Genomic DNA, 7113 nt, shown 5'->3' with positions numbered 1-7113 from the left:
TATATACTAGGGGTGCAGGAAAAAATCGATTCTTAGATGCATCGCGATGCAGACGTGAACGATTCTGAATCGATTCACAAATGTCAAAAATCTGCTCTGCTCTGCTTTTAGCTTTAGCTATAGCTGATTTTCTTCCAACTCCGCCAGAAGACTTTTCCTCAAAAGTTGAATAGTTTCTTGTAAAATGTCTCTCAGCGTTCGGCTGTTTCACGAGGCTGAAGTCGCTTCTCATTCGCCAGCTTCTTGCTGAACTTTCCCGTTCCACCTTAAATTCTGACTGAGGCGCCGAATGTAAAGGCAGCACCATTTATGGTAGAACGGGAAAATTAGAAAGAGAAGCGACTTGATCTTGCAGTCTGCACGCAAGTTCTCAGTCGTTGCGAAACAGGGCTTTCGCGCACCCCCTCCCTATCACGAGACCAAAACCAAAGTTATAAAATCAGATATTAATAAAAGATATTGGACATAAATGCATTATGGATCATTACAAATACTTTTCTTTAAAACTACCAAGTCCTCAGATAGAAATCATGCATAGAAAAAAAAGATGCATCGAGATGCATTGATAATCGTTTTATAATCGCATCGCAGCCCTCTGAATCGTAATAGAATCGATGTGTGTGTATATATATATATATATATATATATATATGGAACACCCAGATTAGTTTGGATTCTCACTCTCATCCCAAAATGAATCACATTTTATATTTACATCTAATATCTTTCAGGAGTTGACCAAGAACACCATCCCTATGTTTCTGAGCTAACCAATAGTGCCATTCTATGAATGCTAGGTTATCCTTCAGTGTTGTAACAGAAATGTTGCCTCTTTAATGGTAAACATCCCTTTTATATGTTCTCCATGCTCTTTCAAGGTGCCGGGTATGAGCACCAGTTCTAGGATGCACAAAGAACCTACGGTGGTTGACTTGGTAATGGATGAAGCCTTCTTGCTGAAGGCTTCTGTAGGCTGGCCATGAGTCACTAAGGATTGTGCTGGCTGGTCTGACATGTCTTCTGATGACTGGCATAAGGTGTTGTGCACTCCTTCGATGGACAAACTTTAAGACTGGCCTTCTGCGTCTCCCTTTCACTTCCAACATTCTGAAGACCCAACCGCGTCTTCTCCAAGTTGCCCCAAAGCGTCGACGTGCATACTGAAATATTAAATAAAACTCTGTGAGACTACATTTGCACAAAGCAAATTCAATGCATCACTTTTTTAATAGTATTTGTACCTAAATAGGTTAGATAGCCCCTAACTAGTTTTTGTTTGCTGACTTTAAAAGTCTAACATTATAACACATGAACATACATGTGTCCACTATGTGCACACATACGTCCACTAATAATATTAGTTCTCCTATGTATTTGTGTTAATAGGCAAAACTTACCACCTGTGTCCATCCTTAGTGCTGCTGCTTCTCCGCATTTTCATCCGCCTTGCACACAATCCACACAACTTCGTCTTGGACAGTAGTTTTACTTTCTGCAACCAGTGGACGACGTCTTTTTTCCCCCTCGCCACCTTGTGCATTAATGTTCTTACAAGAGTCATATTTTCATCTTATTATCGGCTGCTACCTTTCAACCGCGGGGATGTTTGCGTTTGACGGCGTTTACGATTGCGCTCATCAGCGAGGACCCCGAGGAGGCGCTGCACGTGCCGGATTGAAGTTGCTTGAGCAGAAATTGCGAGTGAAGTTGACAACCTAGCTAGCGAGGTACGTGGATAATGGGGTGATGTCAGAGAGTTTGAAGAGTGAGTGACATGCAGTGTATTGCATTGTGCATATCTTAAAGTTGCAGTACATGTTTTGTTTGCTGTCAGTTATTATGATAGTGTTTAACATTAAAGTTCAGCTAGCTAGCAAAACATTAGCTAGTTAGCTAGGCTAGGGGGCAGTATTTGAGTGATTCTCAGCTAGCTAGCTAAATTGCTAGGATTGTTGCATGATTAGCGTGGGATTGCGTGCTAATGCTAAGTCAAAAATGACTGAGCACGGTTGAATTTAACCATTTAGTCCACTAGTGAGCAACTTTGGCTCCTATGATAATTGTACTATGGCTTTTTCCATAGTTAGCTAGTTAATATTGACATGGTTATAACAGAATTCTGTTGCTCTAGGTAACATTAAATTGCCCACATTGTACACGTTACACTTTTAGTGTAGAATATTTATTAATTATTTATTTATGATTTTTTTTTGTTTATGTACCAAGAGTTGTAAATCATTATAGCTTGACTATTTTCCAACCTCTCTTATCCTTTAGGATTAAAAGGCTGTATTTGGTACTGTTCAGCATGCCGCTGAAGGCAGATATATGTAAAGTATTGGTTTTTATGACATCCCAAAAACAGAATTTTAAAATTACATATATTACCCATATGGATTGAGGAGTGCATGGTTTTGCATAATATGGTAACGTTAACTGATGAAAGTACAGTGTTGCTTGCTAACACATACCTTACTAATATGTTTACCAATAAACAAACTAACTTAATTTGGTGTCATATTTTGGCAGAGTCTGAATCTCCAGTCTGTTTGTTGCCACCATGCCTGGGGCTAAAAGGAAAAAAATAAAATAAATGAAAGCTAACGCAGAATTGCTACCTGTAGCTTACAAAGTCAAAAAGTTAAATGTTAGCCAGGTATGTGTAGGATGTTCGCCCTTTTTTCCAGGGAGACTGTTTGACTATACAGGGTGTTTGCCCTTATTTAGCCTTAAAGGGTGTTGTACCCTTTTTTCCAAAAGACTGTTTGACCATACAGGGTGTTTGCCCTTATTTTACTGAATGGGATGATTGCCTTTTTTTTGTTATTTCCCCCTTTCTTTGTCATTATGTCAAAAAATTATGTTAAAATTGGATATCTTTTTCCAAATTCCAAAGATAAAACTGAAAAAAGTGCTTTTTTTCTGATTTACTGGTGTCCCATTTTAAATCTTCAAGGAAAGATAAAGAGGTTGTATAAAGATATGCATGGTGTGGTTGTGAGTTTTTTCCATCAATGAACTAATTTCTGAGCATTTTGTCAGATCTGTGCTTTATAATAGAGAAACAGTATTTTGTTAAAAGGTAACACAAAGGGAACGTGATGTTGCGTTTTCCAGCCTTGATTCTGTGTAATCTCAGTACATTTACCTCATCTATTCCTGTGTAAGTACACTTGTCTATAGGTGGACCTGCATAAAAAAGTAATAGAACAACCACGAGAGATTATAATGCAGTAATTTAGTCATTGTTTCAGTGCAGTTACCCAGACTATTTTGCAGAGCTGATGTTATTACATGATGTGAGATGTGGTAAGTGGGAAAAAAGATGGAAAGAAGCATGTTTGCATTTTACAGCTCCGATACCATTTAGTTTCACTGTAATTACAGCCTGTAACATCATACTGCCCCTGAACACTTAAAGGCATAACAGGTAAGAAACAAAGTAGAAACAACTGAATTAGTATTTTACAGCACTAAAACCACATAATTTCAGCAAAACTACTGCTTTGGTTTTGGGCTAATAACCCTAATATTATTGCTCTTTTGATTGATGGGCAATTAAAGTTTGTTACCATTATTTTTTCCACTTTATTATCAACTGTTCATCACTACAGTTACTGACTTCTTATTTACTGAGACCTAGAAAATTTGCATGAATTTTCTAGGTAAGTACAACTTGTTACTATTATTTTACTATTTTATTACTGACCACCGCTACAATGACTTCAACTTATTATTTTTTAATGACTAACAAATGTGCATGTAATTTTTAGGTAACCACAACTTGTTACTGTTATTTACTCATTATTCATTTGTTACTGCTACAATTACTCACCTATTATTCCTTAACAACCAGAAAATAAGCATGTAATTTTTAGGTAAATACAACTTGTTAGCTTTATTTTACCATCTTATTGCAAATTTGTTATCACTATAAACACCAGCTTATTATTCATCATGAACTGAAAAGTACGCAAGTAATATTTTGGTACGTACAACTTGTTACCATGATTTTACCATTTTATTACTGACTTGTTACCGCTACAATTACTATCTTATTATTTCATAACAACTACGAAATTGACATTTAATTAATGGATAAATACAACTCGTTACCATGATACTACCATAACATTACCCACTTATTACCAATCTGTAAAGTGCTACCGTTGCTTGCATATCTAAAACAACTTGTCACTAATATTTCTTGTTGTAATGTGTTCAGCAGAGATAACGTGTCTGAAGAGATCTGCAGTCAGAGACCAGCAGTTCGTCACCTGTAGACGTATCAAGGAGTCCATCTTTTTGGAATACCAGCCAGCACAAACAGCACGTAAGGCACAGTAGACCTCAATGCTTGGCCTGACAGCTTTAAGGTACCATGGAGCCAGATGCCACATGGAATAAAAACCATATAGCCAGAGAGCAGCACCCTTCTCCTAGAGATCGTCGGGAGATGGTTTGAATCGTTGTAGATGAAATGCGTCTTCACGAGCTTAATCCAAAAAGATCAGATTGTCTTACTATTGCCAAGATGATTGTAAAGCAGTATCCAAAAAGCTTTGCAGACATTCTGAAGGATGGCACCAGAATTGGGAGTGGTCATGCCTCTCTTGTAAACCAGCTGAAAACTCGTGTTGAACACCTCAACCATGACAGTATGGTAGCAAGACACAGAAGGGTCAAAGGCGTCTCCAGTTCATCTGCTAAAAGCAGTGCAAGAGGGCCGTCAGACCAGTATGGGTGTGTTAGATGGCAACCTGATTGTCCTCAAGGGGTAACTGAAGCCAGTCTAGAAGAGAAGCAAAAGGAAATGAAAGAGCTTTATGCTCGCGAGGGTCTGGCAGGAGCAGACAGAGGGCACCTCACGCAGCTCATGGAGGCAACATACTACCTGCAGCGTAAATCCATCAATGCAAGCCCAGCACCATCAGTAGTGGAGCTGAGAAGGGGCTGGCCTTATCTCTTCACACCAAAGGAACTTTACAATCACTTCAAGCTACTTACAGACATCTCCATCCTCGAAAAAATGGATGAAGCAATTGAGGACAAGGAGGAAAGATGATTGTGCAGTTTTTCTGGCAAAAGCCAACAAATGGAGAAGTTAAGCAAATCTTGTCAAGGTTTGATGCCATTGGATCGACCATGCTGGGCCCATGTGTTGTCCTCCTGCTAATGGCACACTTCAAAGAGAAGTCTGATGCACTGATTTTACAAGTTGATGTAAGTGTTCATTTGATTTGCAATTATGTTAGGGTATAATATAAATAATAATCTCTGTTTACAATGTCAGTTCTGAGACCTGTGGTGTTATTTATTTCAGAGTGAATCTCAAATTGTGTCAGTATTGTTAGTCTATATGTATCCTGTGTTTCAGGCCACAGCTACTCCAGCAGATGTGGAGAGATCAGTTTCTTTACCAGATTCCCCAAGATTGATTGTTCAAGGTAGCGCACCAGTGTAGTTTTGTGTTTTTTAAACTTTGTTCGATCCAGTAAATATATTTATATCCATGATTTTTTATTGATTTCAGGTGATATGCTGACTTCAGTGAAGTGGATGATGAGTATAGAAGGTCAGGTGGTCTTGTCTTCACATCCCAACTTTGCGGCAGGCCTGGCTTTGTTTGCCTCATTCTTTCAACCTGGAATACCACGAAGAGGCCTTGTCCACTCTGGAATTTATCCAAAGGTAAATAATTGTGTTATAGTTGAAAATACACCACCCAACCACTTCATTAAGTACATCTCTCTGTACTCTACAGTGTCTGCACTCTTTTTTCCATTTAATCAGCTCCACTTACTATATAGAAGCACTGTGTAGTTCTGCAATTACAGACTGTAGTCCATCTGTTTCTCTGCATACTTTGTTACCCTGTTCTTCAATGGTCAGGGCCCCCTACAGAGCAGGTATTATTTGGGTGGTGGATCATTCTCAGCACTGCAGTGACACTCATGTGGTGGTGACATGTCAGTGTGTGTTGGGCTGGTGTGAGTGGATCAGACACAGCAGTGCTGCTGGGGTTTTTAAACACTGTCCACTCTATTAGACACTACTACCTTGTTGGTCCACCTTGTAGATGTAAAATCAGAGACAATAGCTCATCTGCTGCTGCACAGTTTGTGTTGGTCATCCTCTAGTCCTTCATCAGTGGTCACAGGAAGCTGCCCACAGGACGCTGTTGGCTGGATGTTTTTGGTTAATAAAGGGGGCTAATAAAGAATGCAGATCGTCTGTAATTGTAGTTCTAAATTACAGAGTGCTTCCATATAGAAAGTGGAGCGGATAAATTGACAGTGAGTGTAGATGCAAGTAGGCATATTTAATGAAATGGCTGGTCGGTGTAGAATGAATAAAATGGGGATTGCAGCTCTCAGTATTCACAGCAGGCCTGGATGATAGGGTGATGTAATCAGATATGGTCGATGATTGACAAGTAACCCAATGGCGATGCTTAAAAGCAGATAATACCCATGACAGAGAGCTACAGAGGACTTGTAGGGACTGTGTTGCTAGCTTAATCTGTCCCACATTTCTCTCCCATCTATTTACTATACGTTAAGTTTGAGGGCATGGGACCGAAAAATAATTGGCGAAGTTCTTTGGTTGCGATGAGCTTAAGCCTACTTTATTGTGACTCATTGCAGTAAAACAGCTAAGCTAAAGTAACTGGGTTTTACCCTAGGCGGGCTAGCACCAGCACTGGAACGTTTAGAAGTAAAGAAAGTTCCTCTGATCCCCATCTACAGCCGGGAAACAGTATCAGAATAAGGTAGCAAATAATATTAAATAATATGTACACATAATATGTTTTATTTAACTTTACTGTTATAATATTATGCTATTATAGAGCCTTAAAAAGCCTTAAAATTCCTCACTGTCTGTGCTGCAGGCTTCTTAGAGTGTTTTACTGACAAAAATGTGCAGCATTTTTTATACAGCTTAAGTGTCATTGTGGCTCAGATGAGTTATTAAAATTATGAAATATAATAGTATGTGATTTACTGAAGGCATCTATAGCTGAATTCCACAGTGACCCCACTATAACGACAGAAAACATTTTGTTATTTATATATGGAATAATCTTTGACTCTCTTGCTGCTCGCATGGGCC

At 38.9% G+C, this 7113-nt stretch overlaps 1 pseudogene; it reads left to right on the top strand.

Annotated features, from left to right (window-relative positions):
• Positions 1–1602: 1602 nt before the first annotated feature.
• LOC118816814 lies at positions 1603–5710 on the top strand (annotated as a pseudogene).
• The last annotated feature ends 1403 nt before the right edge of the window (positions 5711–7113 follow it).

This window comes from Colossoma macropomum, unplaced genomic scaffold (genome assembly GCF_904425465.1).
Source record: "Colossoma macropomum unplaced genomic scaffold, Colossoma_macropomum, whole genome shotgun sequence".
Lineage (NCBI taxonomy): Eukaryota > Metazoa > Chordata > Actinopteri > Characiformes > Serrasalmidae > Colossoma > Colossoma macropomum.
The sequence above is the reverse complement of the archived record's forward strand: the minus strand, read 5'-3'. Positions and strand labels throughout refer to the sequence as shown.